This window comes from Mus musculus, chromosome 3 (genome assembly GCF_000001635.26).
Source record: "Mus musculus strain C57BL/6J chromosome 3, GRCm38.p6 C57BL/6J".
In the NCBI taxonomy this organism is placed as follows: Eukaryota; Metazoa; Chordata; class Mammalia; order Rodentia; family Muridae; genus Mus; species Mus musculus.
Genome location: NC_000069.6, coordinates 18621342 through 18644829, shown reverse-complemented (window position 1 = coordinate 18644829; position 23488 = coordinate 18621342). Strand labels below are relative to the sequence as shown.

Here is a 23488-nt window from a genome sequence, read left to right as displayed (position 1 = left end):
AACAAACAAAACAACATATCTGCTTAGTACACTGACCATGTCAGGAAAGTTCTGAAAGGAAGGCTCTAAGACCTAGGGAAAACTACTTCTGTGTTTGGGTCTGATGCAGAATGGACAGCCTTTGTATCTATGGGACTGGGCTAGAGGGGGAGGACAGAACACTAATTGACTGGAGGAAATGTATTGGCCCTAGTTTTACTTAGCCTGTCTATGTAAAATTTGCTCTCTCTTCCTATACATCATAAAATGGGATCTTTCTGGACCAAGTACTGTGACCTACTTTCAGGGGAGGTAGGTCAGAGAGATGTTTCTAGGTTTTATGGCTTGCTGTGTTGGGGAGCAGTTCTAGTTTCTATGACCTGCCTTAGGAAATGAAGGAAAGATAAAGGAGGGTAAGAGAATGCTACAGAAGGCTTGCTTTCTAGCTTTGCCAAGCTCCTTCAGTTCTAGGTCTCTTGTGCACAAAATGACAGTACTTGGAGTATCATTCTCAAGCCCAATAACTTGCCCCTCATTGCATGTGTGGTTTATAACCTTCCTGCATAGCTTTCAAACTATGTAGCCTCCACAGTGGGCTGGACAGGCAAAAAATTAGAGAAGAATGAAGGTGTGATGGAGCCATAAGAGATTCAACAGTAGCCAATCTGCTGCCCAGTTAGTGTTCCAAGTTCATGGCAGACAGCTTGTAACCTCTCTGTCCATCTCTGTCTGTCTTGTATATTTTTCTCTATTTATGGTATATAACAAAAATCCCTTTCCTTAAAAGTCCATTTTCCAGAGGAATTGGGGAAGAAGTCTAGCCTTTCTCCACCTGAGCACAATTTGACAAACATGAATTGTCATGATCTGGAAAGAGCTCTGTGATTTTCAGAAGCTTTCAACTTTGTTCTTGTGATTGGGCCTTCACACTCATCTGAGGTAGCGGCTTTCATCCTTGCTCAGTGGGGAAGCAAAAACATTCCAGCAAGTGGAGTGTTTATTCTTCCCTCTTGGTCACTTTACTCCTCCACACTCCCAGACACTTGGCCAGCATCCTGGGAATGCACACAGATGCACAGGCCTCGCCTCTATTTTTGTGAAGCCTGACTACCAGCAGATAATTTGTGACAAGGACCAAAAAAGGCAACTCAAGAAAAAACTGTATTGCTCCAGAGAATAAGAGCCAAGCAGTCTATTGTTTAGAGAAGCGGGGAGGGGACAGGAGACAACTTGAACCAGTGGTTAAGACTCGGTGGACTCAGTTTTACTCTGTGCTGGTTAAGAGCAGGGGACAAATGGTATAGCCTGTTTTGAATTGTAGACCCCTCTTCCCCAAAACAGGTTTGTTTACAGTATTTCTATGGAGATCAAGTGAGAGGGTGTGCAACTCATGGAGCCAAACAGACTGAAGGACTGTGAGTGCCCAAGAATTGACTGCTAGAGATGGGGCAGATGATAACCAGCTCTTGACTTTTCAGTCCCCAAACCGCACTACATGTTCTCTTGCAAAGAAGGGAATCTATTACCAAGATCTATTATAATTTAATGGACATTTTTCAAAGTACATTTCCTCTCCACTGAAGTCTCTATAATTGCTTGGATAGATATTGTTGTCTGTATTCACAGGGCAGAAAATAGCAGCCCTAAGATGGGAAAGAAATCCTTCCTAGACACACTTCAGTAGCTAGACTGATTTCCTGATTCCTGTTTGAGACTTCCTTCCTTGAGATCTCCTGCATTTGTCTAGCACTTACAGAGCACTTACTAGGCACTGCTCCAGAAACTCCAAGCATGTTAATTCACTTCATCCTTATATCATCTCCTGCATCACCCCCAGCACCAACAGAGAGAAATGAGGCAAAGAGAAGGTAAATTGCTTGATTATATTTTCACAGAAGAGTTGGATTCCAACCTTGGTGGGCTATCAGGGGCATCCATTGGATGGAGTGCCATCATTGATGCTTCACGAGTGGGTTCATGTATTTCCTGGTGTGAGTTCTGTGTCTTCTATCTTATTCCAAGTTGAAAAGAATAAGTCTGCTATGGATTAGCTCCATCTCAAGGCATTTATAGCCTGGGTGCTGGACTGCTTTGTTGTGATGGGCTTTAATGTTTTCTCTGCTGAGATTAGTATGGTACAAAGACTGCAGAGTGTCAATCATAGAAGTTGACTCTTGGGGTAGAGTACTGCTCCTCTGAACTGTAGTGAGTCTTTGAAACTCTTTTGGATGCTAGCTACAACATTAAACAACAACACCAGCAACAACAGCAACAACAACAACAACAACCTAATATGAATACTTTACCCATCTGCATCTAACATTGTTAAAAACCAAGGTAAAACCATTAGGAAATTTGCAATTATAATTTCAAGAGTGTATAAATCAGAATCAAAATATTCTTAATCTGAAATAAAACCTTAGTTTGCTTTGTGGGCTAGAGTGGCTTTTGTAACTAAACAGATTACATCTAAAGATCAACTTTCTAACACACCTTGACTTCTCTGCCCATGAATTAGCTGCATCTCCACATAAAGCATGTTTTGGGTTTTTTGTTTGTTTGTTTGTTTGTTTGTTTGTTTTTTGTATGTTTTGTTTTGTTTTTGTTTTTGTTTTTTTTGTTTGTTTGTTTTTTGTGGTTGTCACACTGTCTAAATCTCAGGAGTAGATTTTAGCTAATGGGTCTCCTGCTTTTATCCAAAAATCAAAGACAGAGACATCTTCCCCAGTTTGGACATTCACTTTGTTTTATGAAGACTCTGTCCTGCTTTCTGAGTTAGGGAATAGAATAGTTTGTAATATTCAAATAAAAATGAGCATCTTTTCTTCTAATTTCTTCCCACTCTTAGGAACTTGTTCAGTCTTAAGTTATATAACCTTTCACAGAGGAAGAAGCTACAATGCTTGGTCAAATGCAGCAGCTCAGCTGCTCTCACTTCTGTAAAAGGCAAGGACTATGAGGAAGGAGTCGAACCCCTAGTCAAGATTGCAACACTGGTCATAGTTTCTCAACCTATTTGAGAAGAAAAGGGCCCAAGTTACTTACTCTTCTCCATGCCCAAGGCAGCCCAAGCTTGCAGACTCAGAGCTCTAAGCAAACATCTTTCTTAATTTATGAACTTACATCCTTACTCTTATAAACAGTGGGTCTAGAGTAGTGTCAGTTTCCCAGTCTATGGCCTCTTTCCCTCTGGAACATCTCACATACCCATGTTGGGTATTCAGCTCTGGACTCTTTCCTTGCAGTGGCAGTCTTTCTAGGAGGTTTGGCCTCTTTATTGAAGACATCCTCTCTTGGATGTAAGTTATAGGTTAGTACAGGCTCAGCCCACCATAGCAGCCAATCACTACTTTTGCAAACATTTTTTTTTTCTGGCTCGAAGTCATGCTCATTGGCTTATGCCTGTTGCCAAGATCCCATGGCCTGCTAAGCCAACAATATCAGATTATCAGAAAGGAGCTCATCCAGATATCTGTGACTCGATAAAATGCCGTGGTGACAGTAGTAATCAAACAGAAAAGTCACAATCCTTTCTTTCTTCCTGAAGTCTCTATGAGAGACCAGAGAAGTGGGGGATATACATTTAATGCATGAAAGAAAAGTGATTCCCTCATAAAAAGAAGCTATACTTCAGATTTCTGATATATCAACAAAAACAATGATTTTATATTCTATTCTTTCTCTTTCAACGATTTTTTTTCCCTCAGAACAAAGAAGATGGGCTCTAAGTTGGCGTGGTATCTACAATTCCAGAAATAGAAATAGGTGGTTAGTTTTAAACAAAAAAGGATTCTGACTCAGTAGTTTCCCCACACATGCTCCCCAGGATAGAAGGTACATCATAGGGCATACACCATCAAAGAATTCTCATATAAAACACAGTAGTACTAATGACAGCCAGTGAGTGATCTGCTGACCTTCAGAAAGCTGAGGGGGCATAAATGGCCACATATTTAATTGTTCGAAAATCATTGAGAAAATAACGCCAGGTTTTAAACAGGGTTAGAGCTGGATTGACCCAGCTGATTAAAAATGAGAATATTCAGAGTGTTCAGGGCTTTTCCTCTTTCCCTTCAAGAGCCTTGTCATACAACAGCCTGGGCTAAACATGCTGTGTCAATCTTGTCTTTTACATTTCCCGGGTGTTTTCTTCTTAGATCATGCAACAACCCTGTCATTATTTTAAATATTTTTGCCTGTAAAATGCAGAATACTTGCTCTGATTTTAATAGGACCCATGTGTGAAATCCTTTCTTTTTTTTTTTTTTTAAATCCATCGTTCTGATTCTTTCTGCTCTTCAGTACAGCACAGCTTGGTAGCACTAGGTACGTCTCGTTGAAAGTATGTCCATAAATATGTCCCTTGCAGCACAGAACAGCTTGTTAAATTGGCAGTCCTCAGCAGTGTGCCTAGAAAAGTTTGCCTCACTTGTGATAGTCCAAATGTAGGGCAGAACACAGCGTAACTTTTTATCTAATTTTACCAATTGACATATTCTTCAAATTTTTAACTACCTCGTGCCTTTTTCTTACAGTGCTACCACTTGATTTAAAAAGCAGCTGAATGTTCTCACAATGGCTGTGTGTGGATAGGAAAAATACCTGTTTTCTTATCAGATCTCAATTTGGGGAGAATACCGTGACTTAAACTGGATGCTCAAGCTCTTGTGAAAACAGGGTTCTGATAGGACTGCCACCATTGATGATCTCTGTCCTCGAGGTAGGCTGCTACTGCCATTGTGGCAAGGGTGGGACTCATTGATTTTAGTAATTCTAATTTAACAGATCTGTTTATTGACTATGGGCACTATTCTTAATGATGCCCTGTTATTGATCCTTCTATCCTTACATACTTTGATTTTCAAATCTCTTTGTTAGGATCCTATTAGAACCAAGGGTGACATGTCCAGAGGGACCATTGACCTGAGATTTAATGTTACAAGATGAGCTTTCAGTGTCACAGATGTTGATGCTCACCTGTAAGAGGAAACTCTTTTCTCTCTCCTGATGTATAGAGACTCCGGAACCACCACCTCCGTCTTCAAACCTTGGGACACCAGAGAGGCTTCCCTGTCATCTTGTTATCATACTGTTCAAAATTGCCCAAGTGTCATCCTGGGGAGAACCACACATCCAGACAGAAAGAAGCAGCACACACCTGAACATGGTCTCTGTGGAGGGCCCAGCTATGGGACAGAGGACAACCCAGAGACTGTGTTCTGAGTTCTTATCTTGGTGTCCACACCCTCCAGATGGTGGTATGTGCTTTAGGGTAAGTGGCCTGAAGAAAATGAATTCATTTTCCATGCTTAGTTCCTGTCTACAAATTTTACCACCCAGTAGGGAATTTGCCAGCCTCTGAAGAATCTGTTAGGAAATACTATTTTAGGAGCAATTTGTGAAGAAAGCCTTCTTAGAAATATTGAAATGCAAAAGTGGACTGTCTAGAAAGACACCTAAACTTCTACTCCTTGGTTGACCACAATGTACTCTTCTAACTTCAGGTGAGGGAGGGCCATCAAATTGAAATCATTGTAGTCCAACTTAAATGAAATGTATGAGACATATTGTCACCCATAATCTTTAAGGGTTAAGAGCATTACTCCCCACCTCTCTTCAAACCTAGAGATTCTGAGTTCTATTGGATAAGCTATTACCAGTGTGCTTTGGGGATGTACATTTAATTTATAGAAGCAGTCATTAAACTTGGATGATTCTAATACACTTGCAAGTTTGAGACTGCCCTATCAAATACTCCGTGTTTTCCTTAAGTTTATTGTGTAATCAATACAGATAATACTGGACAATAAAGTGAAATTTTAAATTCAAGTATAGTTCTTAAAAAATTAAATGTCCCTCAGACTTATTCTTAGGTTAATCTCACTAAAAGTATGACCAAAGACACTCTAAATTTTAGAATTATCACAGATAATTGAAAGAGAAAAACCTCTTGGTTTTTCCTCTGGACCATTTTACTTTTTTTTTTTTTTTTTTTTTTTTAGTTTGGTAAATGAAAAGGTAATTATTACCAAAAGCTGGAATTGCATGAAAATGTTTACAGTTGTCTTAGGAAGAAAACAGAAGAATGTGGAACTAATTGTGTTGATTCAAAATAATTATGAAACACAAATGAGCATTACATATAACAAGTCTCTTGACAGATAGGGTTTAACTCTGGGGATCAGGCTCAAATGAAGTTTAGAAAAAGAAAGCAGAACAGTGTAACGTTAGTGTGGTGATACCTAGGTGAGAAAACTTGCCCCCAGCACAGTGATTTGCATCACACTGAAGTCTCAGAGTTCCACTTCCTAAAGTTTGACTGATCTTTAAAGATAATGGCATGCTAATGTTTGCATAGTTTTCATCTCTGTTCCACATTAGATTGTCAGTGAGTTTTTCTTGGGAGGATTGGGAGTAGATCCCCCATGAGACCTCTGGATGCTACAGATGTCCTGGTACTACAGACACAAACGACCCCATTTGCAATCACTCGGGTTATTTGTAGGCTGCACCCAACTTACATGCATTATGGATTTGATTTGGTAGGATTCTATTTAGCCCAAAAGTGTAATGGAAAACATAGAAAGGGCCACAAACTTCAGAAAAGCTAGAGAACCAAATATAATTTTGAGTGTTCTATATAATACTGCATCTAGTCTTCCACTTTTGTAGGAAAATAATCAGACACCATTTCATATTAATAACTAACTGAAATCAGATATGAATCAGTATGTAAATTATAGACCAGGACAGACTAGTAGAAATAGAATGCAAGCCACAAAAATAATCTAATTGAATATATATATATATATATATATATATATATATTTACTCAACATTTTCATCATGTCATTTGAACACATGATATTCCAGCATTCTGCTTATCATACTAGGCCTGCATATTTACTTTTGAGTTAGTCACATTTTTTATACTCAGAAGCCACCTGTGGCTAGTGCTTGGCATCTTGCTCAACATGTAATTTGTCTGAGAAATCTTCTGAAGGCTGAATATTTTCCAAAGACAATGAAATATTGTTATTTTTGTTGTGATCTGAGAGCTTGCAGCTGCTCATGGGTATGGGTGAGTGGCTATGAGTAGGAGTGAGTGGGAAGCCAGCACCCTGCTGGTACATGTGAAGGCTACCTTGAGATTTGCCCAGGCTGTAGAGTGTGGGATTGTCCAAAGAAGCTTGTCTTTGTTCACTTGCTGCATTTATCATGTTGTCATGGCAGATGCTCAAGTTTGTGAGGATACAGCCTCTGCAGTACTTTTGTGCAACTGAATGGTTCTTTCAGATGTCTTTATTCACCTTTGCTTATAGTAGCCTCACCTTAGAAGATGTTTATGCTTCCCCTGTCGAACATGGTAACTCAGTGTATTAGTCTCATTTTTTTGGCTTTCACTGTTGTTTGGTTAACTAAAGACATGAAGCGGTAAGGAGACATGTCAAGGGAAGGCGTGATAAAGTCTGAGTTCCACAGGCAAATGTTGTCTAATTAACTTGTTTTTTATTTTTTTCTTTAGCTTGGAGTTTGTCGTATTAATTTCTCATTTTAAAAGAAATCTCAGCTTTCTTGTATAGTTTTATATTATTTTTTTGATTTCAAATAAGAAAATTATTAATCATACTTCTTAATGTATGGCATGACTTCATTGATCACTATAATCTCTCTTGAATAAATGGTTTAATTATATATCCTATCTATCATCTATCTATCTATCTATCTATCTATCTATCTTTATTTATTTATTTATTTTTATTAGATACTTACTTTATTTACATTTCAAATGTTGTCCCCTTTCCTGGTCTCCCCGCAGAAAACCTCCTATCCTCTCCCTCCCTCCCCCTGCTCACCAACCCACCCATATCTGCTTCCTGGCTCTGGCATTCCCCTACACTGGGGCATAGGACATTCACGGGATGAAGGGCCTCTCCTCCCATTGATGACCAACTATGTCATCCTCTGCTACATATGCAGCAGGAGCCATGAGTCCCACCATGTGTACTCTTTGGTTGGTGATTTACTCCCTGGGAGCTCTGAGAGTACTGGTTGGTTCATATTGTTCCCACTATGGGGCTGCTAATCCCTTCAGCTTCTTGGGTCCTTTCTCTAGCTCCTTCATTGGGAACCCTGTGCTCAGTCCAATGGTTGGCTGAGAGCATCCACCTCTGTATTTTTCAGGCACTGGTGAAGCCTCTCAGGAGACAGCTATAACAGGCTTCTGTCAGTAAGCACTTGTTGGCATCCACAATAGTGACTGCCTATGGTGATTGTATATGGGATGGATCCCCAGGTGGGGCAGTCTCTGGATGGCTTTTCCTCCAGTCTCTGCTCCACACTTTGTCTCTGTAACTCTTTCCATGGGTATTTTCTTCCCCCTTCTAAGAAGGATCAAAGTATCCACATTTTGGTCTTCCTTCTTCTTGAGTTTCATGTGGTCTGTGAATTATATCTTGGGTATTCCAAGCTTCTGGGCTAATATTCACTTATCAGTGAGTACATATCATGTGAGTTCTTTTGTGGTTGGGTTACCTCACTCAGGATGATATTTTCTAGTTCCATCCATTTGCCTAAGAATTTCATGAAGTTATTGTCTTTAATAGCTGAGTAGTACTCCATTGTGTAAATGTACCACATTTTCTGTATCCATTCCTCTGTTGAGGGACATCTGGGTTCTTTCCAGCTTCTGACTATTATAAATAAGGCTGCTATGAACATAGTGGATTATGTGTCCTTATTACATGTTGGAGCATCTTCTAGGTATATGCCCAGGAGTGGTATTAGTGGGTCCTCAGGTAGTATTATGTCCAATTTTTTGAGGAACCACCAAACTGATTTCCAGAATGGTTGGTTGTACAAGCTTGCAATCCCAGCAGCAATTCCTTTCTCCACATCCTTGCCAGCATTGGCTGTCACCTGAGTTTTTGATCTTAGCCATTCTGACTAGTGTGAGGTTGAATCTCAGGTTGTTTTGATTTGCATTTTTCTGATGACTAAGGATGTTGAACATTTCTTTAGGTCCTTCTCAGCCATTCAGTGTTCCTCTTTTGAGAATTCTTTGTTTATCTGTGTATCTATCTATCACCTATCTTATCATCTATCTAATCTAACATCACTAATTATCACTCACATTTGTCTGTTTTTTTCTTCTGGATGGACTTCTATCCATCTTTCTCATTTGATTCCCATTTATTAATTTCTCATTACTGTTTCCATTTTGGGCCTCATAGCATAGCCAATACTAAATCACAATTTACATTGGAACAGTGTAAACTGAAACAAAGATCTAAGTTAGTGTAGATACTCCAGTGGTGGCTGAAGTATGATAGGAGTCCCTGGTGATGAGTATTTCAGTAGTGATGTGTATGGCAGTCTTAAGAAATTTTGTTTTCTTGAAAGCAAACATAATCATTGTGAAAAAGATTCAGCAAAATAGGGATCAGCAGGACAAGGTTGGGTATGAGCCTAGCTAGTTGTCTCAGAGCACGTGAAAACTGGGATTCAGGTCGGGTCTGGTGCTTTAATCTGATTAAATGTGATGGTTCTAGGATGTGTTTTAGAACCAAAAACCTTGTGATGGTTCTGAATCATCCCAGTTCCAAGATTTATGAATACAAAGATTTGGTCAAGGTAAAAATCACTGCTTGTAGAGCAAGTTCTAATAACATGCACCCTTTCTTGGCATAGTATCTTAGAGTCTGAGTGTTGCTGAGCCTGGTGGCCCAATATTGCTTTGCTTAGAGTGTGGGAGAAACTGAAAACTGACTGAGAACTGGAACCTTTACAACAGCTGGCTCTAATGTTCTAGATTCCAAGACCACTGGGAATAGATTTCAGAGTCTTGTGATTTCCCAACAGTTAATCATCCAGTTTTGTCCTAGTAAAGAACTTCCTTTTAAACCACCAAGGACTCTGGGTTACATTACTGCTTGCTAGCATTTATGGGCCTGTCTTAGAGACAGTAGATAGATAACAATCTCTTGAGTGTAAGAGGTGAACTTCAAGTGTAAGTCTGATGGTTGCTGCCATAGTAAAAGGACGGGAGTATAGAGGCAACCACAATACATTGTCCTTGCCCAAATGAACACTAGTAATTTTCTTTGACTTTTAAGCAGTGCGTTGAGAAGAGACAACGATTGAATTACTTCACATTGCTCTGTGGTCAAGCTTCAGCATGTATAGTCAGCCCACCACATCCACAGATTCAAATAAATCACAAATTGAAAATATGTGGGGGAAAAACTATGCCAACATTGATCATGTTTAGAGCTTTTTTTTGTGACTATTTTCTGAATGAAATAATATAATGACTGTTTCTCTTGCAATTCCTAGGGTTACGTATCAGAAGTAATCTAGAGAAAAATTATAGTATGTATAGGTACTACACAAATATTATTAACAAATGCTAATGTAGAGGAGGGTTAAACATCTGCAGATTTTGAGACTCCTGGAGAGACTGAGAGGCAACATTATTTTATTCACAATCATATAGGTTGTTTTATGGACTATACCAAGAGGACACATGCATCATTTTAAATAATGGAATCATTGTGTCCATTGTCTCAACAAGCTTACTGTAAGCATTTGTTGCCTGAATGAATGAGCAAATGAGTAGGGATATTGGCTTGGATGTTATATACAAGTCTTGTATGCCACATACAAGGCTGTAGATGTCAGTTTCTGCAACATGAGAAGCACTGTTTATGAAAAGGTGAAAGAGCTGAGTCTAAAGACAATAAATGAGAGACTGTATCAGAACTACATATGACAAAATGTACATTATTATTTTATTATTATATATAATAGTGTCTAAATAATTATTCGTAATTAGTTCATTTAAATAACTTCATAAGTTTTATTACACAGTTGATAAATACTGCTCTTTGGGTTTTAAGATCACCCCTAATCTTTCCTAGTTTCCTACCAGTCATGAGATTTTTCTCTACCACTCTGTACTCTGACTGATAGCTCATTCATGGAGGTGGCTGCAAACTATTCAGTGTTCCAGCTTAGGTTCTTAAAGCTGCAGAAATCCACCTACACTTGCTTTTAGGCTCTGGTATTCTCAGTCTCAAGGCATGGCAAGGTTTGTGGTCCTGAGAGCTCATACACGGGTCCTGCTTTCAAAAGCCTGTGCCAGCTAATTCCCAGTGAAGGAGTCAGAGGGAAAGTTCACTGTCAGGGGTGGATAGGGTTAAAGTAGTATGAATCTAAACATCCACAGGGATAACAGATCATGTAGCAGGTAGTAATTAGATGAGCTATTAGCACTGGGTAGATGGGAAGAAAGAGCCCAATACACCAGCCAGAGATGGGAGACATTTGCCAACCTGATTAAAAATGAAGGACCTACAATACTAGCTTGTGCCAAATGTATGAACATCAGAGGAAGGCTGTCAAGTTAGTATTGCTGAGAGCTCTGCTCATATAGGCTAGGGTTGGGACCAAGTAGGCCTAGGGTGTGGCTAGTTGTTTCTGGGCCAGCAGCTCCTCTTCCAGATACTCTCCTATGTCCAAGGAAGCTTTAGCAGTGCAGTTATCTATCAGGCAGGACCATTTCTTCCTGGTCACCATGGTCTTGCAGCTGAAATGTGGTTTCTTTAGTCTTCTCTGGGGGGTTGGGGGGTGGAGAGAACAGCGCCCCCTAGGAACACAGCAAAGAGCAGGGTCATCTTCTGGCTTCCTAGGCCCTGCCTTGGTTGCAGCATAGGAACAGCGTGAAGAGCAGCACTGTCTTATGGCTTCCTGAACCATGGCCTTGACTGAAGCACACAGCTCCAGGTAAGGCCAGAGGGGGACTTGGAGAATTGAGTCTAAAGACTTTGCCTCATTTTCTTATGTACCAGAAAGTACATAAAATAATAATAATGAAATATATAATAATATAATAATAATAATGAAAAATAATGAAAGAATAATAATGACTTTAATTCTAATGCTTGGAAAGGTCTGCTCAGGTACTTCTGACTCATGGCATGTACAGAAATAAAAAAGAGTTGTGTGACAAATTGTTTCTGGTAGTTTTTTGCTTTCTTACTGGTATTAATAAAATGTTTTAGGAGAAAGGAATGCTTTAAAAATTAATCATTTTTAGTCTTTGAAAATTTTGTACTTTTATGCAATTTTTTAAAAAGGATTTATTTTTATTTATATAAGTACACTGTAGCTGTCTTCAGACACACCAGAAGAGGGCATTGGATCCTATTAAAGATGGTTGTGAATCACCATGTGGTTGCTGGAAATTGAACTCAGGTCCTCTGGAAGAACAGTCTGTGCTCTTAACTGCTGAGCCATCTCCCCCAGCCCTATACAATATATTTTGATCATATCCAGGGGATGATTTTCTAAAACAGCAGCTACAGACTATATTTTGGAATATACATTTATAGAATATTCTGAGCTATATATATTAAAAATTACTAAATTATATGAGAGGCCTGTATTTCAGCTAGGTGTTCCAGTGATCCAGTAAGCAAGACTTAAAGGACTCCTTAAAATTTCTTCCTCCCAGTCTGCCTGGTCCCTTGCTATCACTCATGTTTGTGTGATATAATAAGGAAATCATGCTTTCTAAAGAGTCACCTTGCTTGGGATTTTAATGGAAGGATGTTCATTTCTTGCTTGTGTGTGTGTGTAAATTTTCTCTATTTTTAAATATTTGACACTGTTTCCAATTACAAAACAAGTAATATCTGTTTGAAACATTGCTAGTTTCAAACTAAATGAGGAGCTAAAGTCCAGATCCAATCCTTCATAATTAATGTGGCTGGAAAAGGGAAGCACATGGAGTAGCTTGTCCTGGGTGAGGAGATGCTTCCTACCACAGAGCCCCTGCAAGGGATGCTCTATGGATTTTCCCTAATGTTTCACTTTCCTGTCTTATCATAGAAGTCTATCTCCCAAACACTGGCTCTTGGAAAGAAATGGCACAAATTTGCCTTTGGATAGCTCCCTTTGTCCTTCCTTTCACTTAAATTTCAGTATTTACTGCTTACCAGTCTCACATTTGACACTCAGCAGACATAAAACTGTATCCTTGAGAGGATTAAGGGATTATTTGCTCACCAGCTTAATCAGATTAATCATAGATTTTGAACAAGATATCTAATGCCATTCACAGGATGGGATGTGTGGTCCTGCCTTGCTAGTTGATTTTGGCTTGGGCACATACAGATGGATACAGAGGCATCCGTGAACACACAGACACACAAATGCATGTATGCATGATCACAGGCAGAAATAGATGTTTTTTTTTTTTACAAAATTTATCCCCATTTAAAACAATAATTATAATTTTATAATCAAAATAACTTAGTTTCTACAGTCTGTTTTCCTTAAGAACTGAAAGGTATTCTATACCTGGAAGCTTAGACTATTTAGACTTACTGTCTACTATTTAAATTTACTTTTGGAGATGCCAGTTCTTGGGAAGCTGTTTAAAAATAATTTTTAAAAGAGCATTGAAGAGCCATAACTATTTCCATTTCACATTCCTATGATGTGAACTTTAAAATTTCAACATTACTAATTGAAATTATAGTAGAAAAAGAAATATCCAGAAAATAGATGATTAATATTTCAATTATTACTTTTTCATTCCTATTAGGAGCTTAACTCCTAGTGTACATTTATTTAATAAGCTCCTTTCTCTCTCCAGAAACAGGAGGCAGCAAAGACCCTTTGTACTGCAGAGGTATTAAATGGGGATTGGGACCAACTGGCCCATTGTATGAACTCTTATTTTAAAGCATTCCAAGTTAAGCAGATTTTGTTGGATTTACTTTTATTTGGGTCTTATGTTATTTGCGAGATAAACATTGTAATATTGGAAATATTCTCAAAGATAGGAAGGAACAAAATTAAAGTGCTAGTCCTATTTGTCCACACCATTAATCAGAAACATTGTAGCCAAGAATTCCTGAGGTCTCCAGGAGCAGAATTTACATCCATCTCCATATTGGCTGCATGGTTCAGCATTGCACAAAATTTTATGGCTTGCTTCCCAGCTGGAATCAGACTTATTTCTGACATTACACATTTATTATACAATCTTTATTAGTCTGTTTATAATGCTCATTAATGTTTGTCTGGCATTGATTTTTTTAAAAACTAGATCTCTCAGACTCTGTCTGTCTATCTGTCTTTCTCTATCTCTCTGTGTGTGTCTGTGTGTGCATGTATATGTGTGGTGCACATGTTCATGTATGTGAGTGCTGGGCAGCTGTAGATATTGGTTGGTCTACAGTGTCCATCTTGAGTCGGGGTCTCCTTGTGTGTGCCAGGCTAGCTTGCCCATGAGTTTCTGGGATTCTCCTGTCCTGCTTCCCATTTGACCATGGAAAGGCTCGGCTTTTATGTATGTGCTACCACATTTGGCTTACATGCTCTGAAGATTTAAACCCAGGTCCTCACATTTTCATGGTCAGAAATTTTGCACTTTGAGCCATCTCCATATCTCTAGACACTGATTTACATATATGTAATTACTAATGCAGTTAATACTTAATCTGGATGGAGCTCTACAGTTTTCAAGTCCCTTTGCAAACCCATGAAATTCAAAGGTATTTGAACATGTATTTTACCAATGAGAAAACTGGTAAAAAGAATTGTGGTTTACCCAAAGTCAGTGGTAGAGTGAGGATCAATAAGCAAATCTACTATGATGCCACTCCCTTTTTGTTTTAAAGTGATTTTTAGTAATTTTTGGCATGTAGAGAACCAGCTATCATCATTTTGTGTGAGCAATGGCATGTGGGGTGAGAATTTGTGTGTGTGTGTGTGTGTGTGTGTGTGTGTGTGTGTGTGCGTGTAGGAACAAGAGAGCAAGAGAATGAGGATAAAAGAGAAGATTTATCTATGTCTGGGTTTTATCAGTGCAAACAAATAAGCAACAGTTTCTTTCTAGTGAAGACTGAGAATGAAAACCAGCAAATGTAAAGGATGAAATGATGGACTCCTCTGCATATGCTTGGGCTAGCTTTTATAGTGCTTGTAGTTTTTGAGACATGTTTCCTGTATTATTTAATCCTGACAGCCTTTGTTGCAGGGTCCTTAAGATGGCCCCATTTTGCAGGCAGGAAAACTTAGACACAAAGAAGTAACAAGCGCAGGCCTCATCTGTTGACCCAGGGTCTCTGTGTGGTGTCATCATGCCTATCATATTGCATGTATTTAACACCATGGTGCCTTTACATGGCTTCCGCATTGTGATTTATACATGCGATGGTCATGTTCTATGTGCATTTGCCGCATTATCTTTGAACATGCTTCAAGAACATAGGAAATTAACACAAGTTAATTTTCTCTTAGGAGACCAGTGTTGTTTTGCTTATTGGCAGACAGACAATGTGAGGCCCAGACAAAGCAGCTGGCCTGTTCAAGTCCAAGTCCAAGGGAAAGGCTGCAGTTCAATTCCAGCCAACTTCCATGCCTCTGACCTTTCTCTGCACCTTGACACACAGATTGCAGCACATGGTGCTGCCCTGCACAGTGGCTCCCAGCTTTTCTGAAATGGACACCATCAGAGATGAAGGTCCTCAGAGTCCCAGACTTCAGAATTATCTTATTGCCATGTGGGGTCTAGGAAGCCATGATCCATATTTATAGATTTCATTAATACTTAGTAATCAAATCCAGTCTGTCTTCCCTCTCCTAAGATCTTAGTCATCTATTTCCCTCTATAAAGTCACCTTTTTGTCTTTCATCAAAAACAAAGTGTTCTTCCCTCCTTTTGAGGGTGTGAGCTGCATTTTGATAACTTGGTGTTCAACACACACCTCTCTAAGTTTGCAAAGCAGACAGGTTAGTGTTGCAAAGGCCAGGATCATCTCTTTAACTAGGGAGAGCTAATTTCCAACTGATTTGTAACTGAGCTAGGGAGAAAATGGTATGCATAGGGAGAATGCTGATACTTAAAAAAAATCTGTATGGTCAGATAAAATCTACTATAGGTGAGTATTCTGGGATCAGGAGACACAGAAAGGCATAGTGTGTCTTTCTAGTTTATGTCTTTAAAGATCATCTTTAAGACCATGTGAATATATCCTTATGATATAGTAATATCTCCTTTACACAAAGGGTTCCTCTGATTTAGTAGTGTCACCTTTACACAAAAGATGCCTGCTCGTGGGTAATATCAGTTCCAACATTCTGTTTTTCTCCACATATATATAATTAGGTTTTTTTCCCATATTAGGCATTAAGCCTTACATATACCAGATAAGTGTTGTACTTCTGAAATACGTCTCTAGCTGTTGGCTTTGAAGTTCTGGCTCAACTTAAACTTTTATCTAGCTCGGCCCAGCCTGAAATTCAAGGTTGTTTTGCTTCCTCTACCTGAATAGAAGAATTATATGTACCATTGTACCTAGCTAGTACATGCATATGCTAAAGCTTAATTTATACTGCAAGAATATTTAACATATAATACATTGAATACATCCCATTTTGTCTACTCCTGGACATGAATTATCCCTGTCTAGCATATCTATGCTGTATAAGCTACCAGCCTATTTGTTGTGTAGTCATTGTTTTGGTCATCTAATGACCATGTTGTAACAGTATTGTGTACAAGTACCCCTTATTCTACTTGGTAATGGGCTAGTGTGTTCTTTCATAGATAGCACTGCATGTAATAACCATAACTAGGTGTAAACATGGTGGCATGTGACTGGAATCTCAGCATTGATCCCATCAAGGGGATCGGGAGGGCAGAGCCTGCGTTAGCTACATAGTTTTCAGGACCCTAGTCCCCAAACAAGGTTACATGAGATTGTCTCATACAACCACAAACCAACAAGCATCCTAAGAATTTTTAATATGCTATAACATTTATATTGACATACTATAGGAAATGCATATTAGGAATGCTGTAAGACTCTAGCACACTGCTCAGTACACTGCACAGCTGAAAACTTAGGAGCTGTTTCTAGAATTTTCCACCTGACTTGTCAGGCCTTGGTTGGAACAGAAGAATGGAAAGCTTCAATCAACTAAGAACGGGACAAGCATTTTCTATTCATCCGGAGTTATCATCGCACATGGTCTGGTGCCCCAGTGAGGAGGAGGGGAAGGAGAAGAAAGGGTTGAGTTTGAGGATAGGCACCGGGGTCTTGTTGGACAAGGCATTTATGGCAGGACTGATCACATTGGGTTTCTTCCTTTACCAACTTCTGTATTAACTTTCACTCTGTTGAGAATAATTGTTTCATGTCACAGAAACGGAGGCAGGTGACTGCCTTATCATAGAACTCATGAATTAAATGAGCTTTTATTTTCGATTTTCTTTTCTTAACTGATTCTGCTGAGAATACTATTGACTTTTATTTCAATACTCACTGGCAAGATTTCTAATAGCTAAGCAAAACATGTGAAATAGCGTTTGACCTGAGTGTAGGAGGTGATTTGGAATTGGTTATTTTCTGAGGAAATGTAGGTAAGAAGGAAAGGCATTTGTTTGTTGTGCACACGTGGGTGTGTGTGTCTGTGCTTGTGTGTGTGTATGTGTGTGTTTGCTCACTAATGCATATGCATATGTGTGTTTACTGTTATTTCTCAAAAATGCTTTTCTCAATTCTTTCTTGTGTCCTGCCCACCACAGAGCCTGATACACTGGAAAAATCTTCCCTTAGGGACACTTTGTGTGATATTGTGGCCCACTTGTCTCAAAGACAGAGAATTCCATGCCAATTCAACCTAAGCCAGCAGTGATTGGGTGACTGTCCCCAGAATCACTCATATTTAGTGTCTGAGCAAAGCTATTGGGTACTGGTAATTGTAGGCTGTTGGGTTGATGGCAGTTATTCTTAATGAATGACCCAAATCGGCAAGACTTCAAGGTCATGGGTCACTGGAATCTGTTGCCTGGTTTCTGTGGACAGCTGCTCACTTGGGGAGGGGAGGGGATATCCCTCACACTGACAGGGTGTGTGTGCAAGGGAGAGAGAAAAGAAATAGAGACCTATGAGAGCAAGGGCAGGAGCTTTTTGCTTATGAGTGAGCTGCGGACCAAGACATGTCCTATATCCTTATATCTTCATGGAGGGGTTGTATGTAAAGGAAAGAAATAGTTTTTTAACTGTATATTCTTTAACTTGTAAAAATAATGTTCAAAAAGCAAGAAGACGGAGAACCCCTTTCTTAGCTGTTCATGTAAACTCTGAGTGGTGTTGGTGCTTGCACACCCTACACTTCCGTCATGTTCTTTGAGACGGGTTCCTGACTGTCTGCTGGCAGTGATGCTTTGAGGTGGAATCTATGCTGGGCTTCAGGGGGCCCCTGCCTATCCCAGATCTCCACCTCTTGCCTCGGTGCCTCTTTCCAGTACTACACCTAGAGGTTTCCAACTCGGGCTCACTGTCACCTGCCTCTGAATCTCTCCCAGAGATTGTGCTGTGACCCAAATGTGAGTAACCCTTCTCCTGAGATTATTTCAGAAAAACAGCTTACAATTTAAAAACGTGTAAGATGAATTAAAAATAACAAACAAATAAAAATCCTCCCTAAATGGAAGCGCACACACAGCACAATGCAATGGAAGCCACATCGCAATCACACAAGAAAGCTGCAAGTCCTGAGGCTTCATTTAAAATAGTGGGTCCCTCCCGAGTTCTCAAAAACTAACATATTAATTCCCAAACAAACTTCTTTGTACCTAATGCTGACAGGCAGACAGGCGGTGGGGGTGGGGCGGGGCCTGTGAGAAGGGGAGCAAGGCCAGGGGACCGCTCTGCTGCACCAGCTTGGGTTCCCGGCCCCGGTGATGGAATTATTGTTTATTTTTTTAATTTTCCAAGGTAGGCCGATGACAGCTGAAGAAGACTGTATTTGCGGAGGAGCAGCATGAGGGTAGAGAGGAGCAGAGCTCCTGAGGGAAACCTAATAGTTCCTCTCCTTCCTGCACGGAGATAAAGACTTATAATCAGCGTCTATGTTCACCATCTGGCTCTGCGCATGTGGTCCGTATGGAGGAGAAAGCCGCACAATCTGTAAGTGATCAGGAGCCATGGCGCTCTCTCCAGAGAATCCACGATGCAATCAAGGTGACAGATGGCACGGCCACTGCTGTGGCCTCATGGAGAAGATCAAAATCACCTTCAATAAACTCTGACTGAAATGGGCATGAGCACCTCGAAAAAGTCAGTTTGTCAGTCAAACTGCGACAGCGCGCTGCACTGGGGAACCACAGCGGCCAGCTCTCTGTTTTCAATCGTTTCCGTCTGACTGGGCCTGAACTATGATCCTTCTCAAATTGTCCTTTCTGTTTAGCTGAAGCAGGCCAGCAAATTGCCAGATTCATTGCTTTATTGAAGAAAATTGAAAACACGATGTCCTCAATTCCGAGGACGCACAGCTGGCAGGTACCCGGGACACCCAAACGCAGGGAGAGTGGACCTGGTTTCTGCAGCCGGAGTTTGCCCAACTTTAGGCGGATATTTTTGAACGCAAATATAAAATGCAAATGTGTACGGGGCAGTGGTTATGTAAACGGTATTAAGTAACCAGTAAGTGTTGTAGAATGGAGACGTGGCTACAAAGAAAGGAAGAAAGGAAGAAAGGAAAGGGGGAAACTCCAGCAGGGAGTTGTCTCTGCGAGTTCAGAGCAGGTTTCTTTCTTGATAGAGCTAGTGTGTTTTCTTTCTGTATCTGTTTACTATGTGGAGGTTCCTTTGGGTTTGAGCACAAGGTTGAAGAAATGCAGAGATACTGTTTTGTTTTGAGCAAATCACAGGGAATCTGCAGGGGTCAGGAAGTTTAAACAAATTTCCGTTTCTCCTAACCCCAGAGGAAAAAAAATTAGAAGCCCCAACCGCTTATAAATGGAGGGAAATGAGGAACAGCTAACCTGCAGTGGGACTCAAATCCACTACCATCTTTTGAGAAGTAAGGACACTGATTTCAGGTCAGGGAGGGCGGGTCCTGATGAGAGCAGGCGCCCCTCTTCCTCCCTCCTGATCCCTTGGCACAGTTCCACTGTTGTTCTTCCTCCCAATCGCCAGGACCGGAGATTGAAAGCAAAACTAGACTTTTCCAATCTTCTTTCTCTAAAGTTTCCAGGATCTGTGTCTGGTCCTGGAGTTTTCTATTACAAGCTGGCTGAGGGAACTTACCCCTTCTAACTTTTCGTCCATTCTCTTTTTAAAAAGTTGTAACCTTCTAGTTAATGTTGCGGGCTTGCTTCATTTAAGATCCAAACCCTGCTCCTGCTTCATCCCCCACAATGTAAACTGTTTGACAGCTGAGAAATACTGAGTCACCCGGCCCTGGATTTCCATGGGAATTCTCTACTCTTATTATAGGTACAATTTGAATGCCAGGATTCTGGTGCAGTGATATAGAAATGCATCTAAAGGGGACTCATCCTTGATTTGTGTATGTGAAATTCAAGAAAACACGGGGAAAAGCTCCTATTTTGAGTGACAGGAAAGTCTTGCTCTTTGGGGGGAAGGACTGTGTTTTCACAGAGTATAAGAGTGGAGCTAACTTACTGCATATCAAAGGGAAGTGTGGTTTGTTAAGAACAAAAGACCCTTTGTGTTTTCTTGTTCTTTAGTAGGTAATACCTACTGAGTGCTGAGTACCCACTATGTGCAGGCTTTGCAGAATTGAGAAGATTCCCAGGGAGAAAATGTAGGTTTTAAAGCCCTCTTCGGGGCACAGAGCTCTCTGCCTGACCTTTCTCCCTTGACCTACCTCCTTGGGCAGTGGGGGGTGTTCTTGCATGACAACAGGGCTGGTGTTAGGCTGGTGGCTGCCTGCTGTTTTTACACAGGAAATGCTGTGTATTTTTTCTGTGGTCTTTGGCTTCCTGGAATAGCGACTGTTTAAAGACACATTCATCAGTGCTGCCACCAGGAGGGGTGGTAGGATGAGTCATCGCTCAGCAGCAGCTCCAGTTACTCAGGGAGAAAGAAATCTTTTGCTTCCTAACGGTGGCAGTTCTGAGTCTTTCTTTAAGAGATGGCCTACTGGACCATGACAGTATGGAAACATACTTCTAAAATGAGGTTTAGTAATTAGAGCTTGGCCCAAACTCAGATATTTATGCTCCAGTCATCTCTAGCATGGAATTTCTCTTGATCTGTGCCAGATACACAGCCATACACCATTAGTGTCCTTTAACTCTAAGTCCCAAACTAAAATCTTGCTTAGAGAAATTTCCTTGAGACAGTTTAAAACTCATGTTCATGAGCAGAGATGTCCTTAAAGTGCTGTATGTACTTGCTATATCCATCCATCCATCTCTGTATCTTCTGTAGGTGAGATTGGCAGGGATGGGATGTGAGGATGTAGAGATTGTCCTGGGATTCACAAGGCAGCACCCATGGAGGGCAACTCTCCATCACAGGGCACTGGCTTTTTGAGTAGATGCATTAATGACATTTTTTATTCATTAATATTTTGTTCTCTGTGTGTGTCTGTGTGTCTCTCTCTCTCTCTCTCTCTCTCTCTCTCTCTGTGTGTGTGTGTGTGTGTGTGTGTGTGTGCATGTGTGTACATTGTCACATATGTGTTCATGGATACAGGCACATACATATCACAATTCAGAGATCAACACTAAATGTTTTCCTCAGTACCCTTTACCTTGTTTGTTTGTTTTCTTTTTTGAGACCCAACATCTTAGTGAACCTGGAGCTTGCTACTTTAACGAGACAGGGTGATAAGCAAGCCCCACAGGATATGCCCCTGTCTCTGCTTCCACATCATTGAGATTAGAGCCATGTACACTTTCACCCTGTTTTATAATGTGCTGAAGAACTAAAGCCAAGTTCTCATGCTTGTCAGTCATGCGCTTTACTTATGATTATTTTGCCAGGTCCAAGAGTTTAAGAGCAGATTCATTGTGAATGAAGAGATTGCATAGAAATTTAAATACAGATAGAAAAGAATAAGTATGTGGTGAGATGTTTCTTATGAATTGAGAGTAGTTTGGTCATTTGTAGGTCACAGATTTCATTAGTTCCTATTACTATTTTTCTTACCACTTTATTGCTTAAAGTTACTGCACTAATTTTAAGAATATTTTCTGCTAACTTTAATAGGTTGGGGGATATGTGTATATGTGCCACATTTCTGTTGCTCTAACTACATACCTTTCAATCAATAACATTTGACTTCTTGGATTCTCTGCTGGTTGTGAGGCTCCTACTTTCCACATGGCAGACAGAAGACCAAGAGAGATGGAGAGTTCAGTGCCACAGGCCTGTTCCCAGTAACGTATTTCCTCTAATAAAGTCTTATTCCTAGGTCTTCCCAAAATAGTACCATCTGCTTATGACCACGCCCCAAATGTGAGTCTTTTTCAGGAAGACAGATCTAAACTGTGACAAACCAAGTCCAAAAGAATACCCATTAAAATAAAATTAAAATGTAAGCAGATAATGGCATTTATAAATTGATAAGCTTATATGCCACAAGTGTTATGTTCTTAAAAGATTCTCTTTTTCTTGTATATAATAATGGAGACATAAATACAAATGGACAAGAGGGAGGTATCTTGCAAATATAGTGTTATTTCTACTTGTTTAACTTATTTCAGAATATTAGACTGAAAAATACCTGTGCAAATGCCATGTACACAAGTCTCGCTGTATCCTCAAAACATTATGCAATCAGAAAAATTTTGAAAGGTAGACTATTGAAGAAAAATAATACAGTCTATCGTTGAATAAAATGAAGGCTCCAACGGATAAGTTTGTATCTGTACATGCTTTTATTCTGTTTATAAACATCAAAAAGAGCCCCCTTTTCTGGTATTCTTCATTTAAAAGGAAAGAAAATAGAACAGAAAACTAATTTTAGCTAATGCCAGAGATCCAAGTTGTAGGCTGGGCTCTAGAAGGACTGGGTGTTTACGAGTCACCTTCCCTTTTGTCAGTTGAGATGATGACATGGTGGTAGAGAGAGCATGGCCATGATAAATATACACCCCTGGACTGGAATCCTCATTTCTGCTCTTACTGCTAAGGAGCAGGACTTAATCAGGCTGAAGAATTCCTTCACAGAATATAGAACATTAATTGTTTTTCTTTTAACTGTTCTCTTTGGAAGGAGACAAGAGGTGCATGAGACCCAGGAAGCATGGGAAATTACAAGGAATTTTGTGAGAAGTGAATAATTACTGGGGGAGGAGAGACCCTCTGGAAGAGTTGCCTTCTTGTTGTGCAGGGAGCTCAGGAGGTGGATGCAGCTGTCATGAGTCCTCACTAGGAATACAGTGAGATTTCTGGTCCTGCATTTACCCATGCTTCTACAAATAATCCCTCATAACTGCTTCTATAAGTTACCCCAATAAACTGATTGGCTCACTAAGCTAGACTTGGGTAGAATCACTTCTTTCGTTTGCTGCTGGTGGTTTGTCTGGGAATAAACAGATGTCTGCACATGTTTTCCCCAAGGGAAGTCATATAACTGGGAATTGAATAAGCACAAACCCAACCAAAGGTCAGCCATAGACGACCAGTTGTATGGGCCCTATGATGAGTGACAATACATATAACGATGCTGA

At 40.1% G+C, this 23488-nt stretch overlaps 1 long non-coding RNA gene across 1 annotated transcript; it reads left to right on the top strand.

Annotated features, from left to right (window-relative positions):
• Window positions 1–1734: 1734 nt before the first annotated feature.
• On the top strand, window positions 1735–23292 carry Gm30789 (predicted gene, 30789). The gene is made up of 4 exons (NR_166210.1): window positions 1735–1847; window positions 4515–4699; window positions 4995–5251; window positions 18777–23292. It is a non-coding gene; the product is annotated as a predicted gene, 30789 (long non-coding RNA).
• Window positions 23293–23488: the final 196 nt, after the last annotated feature.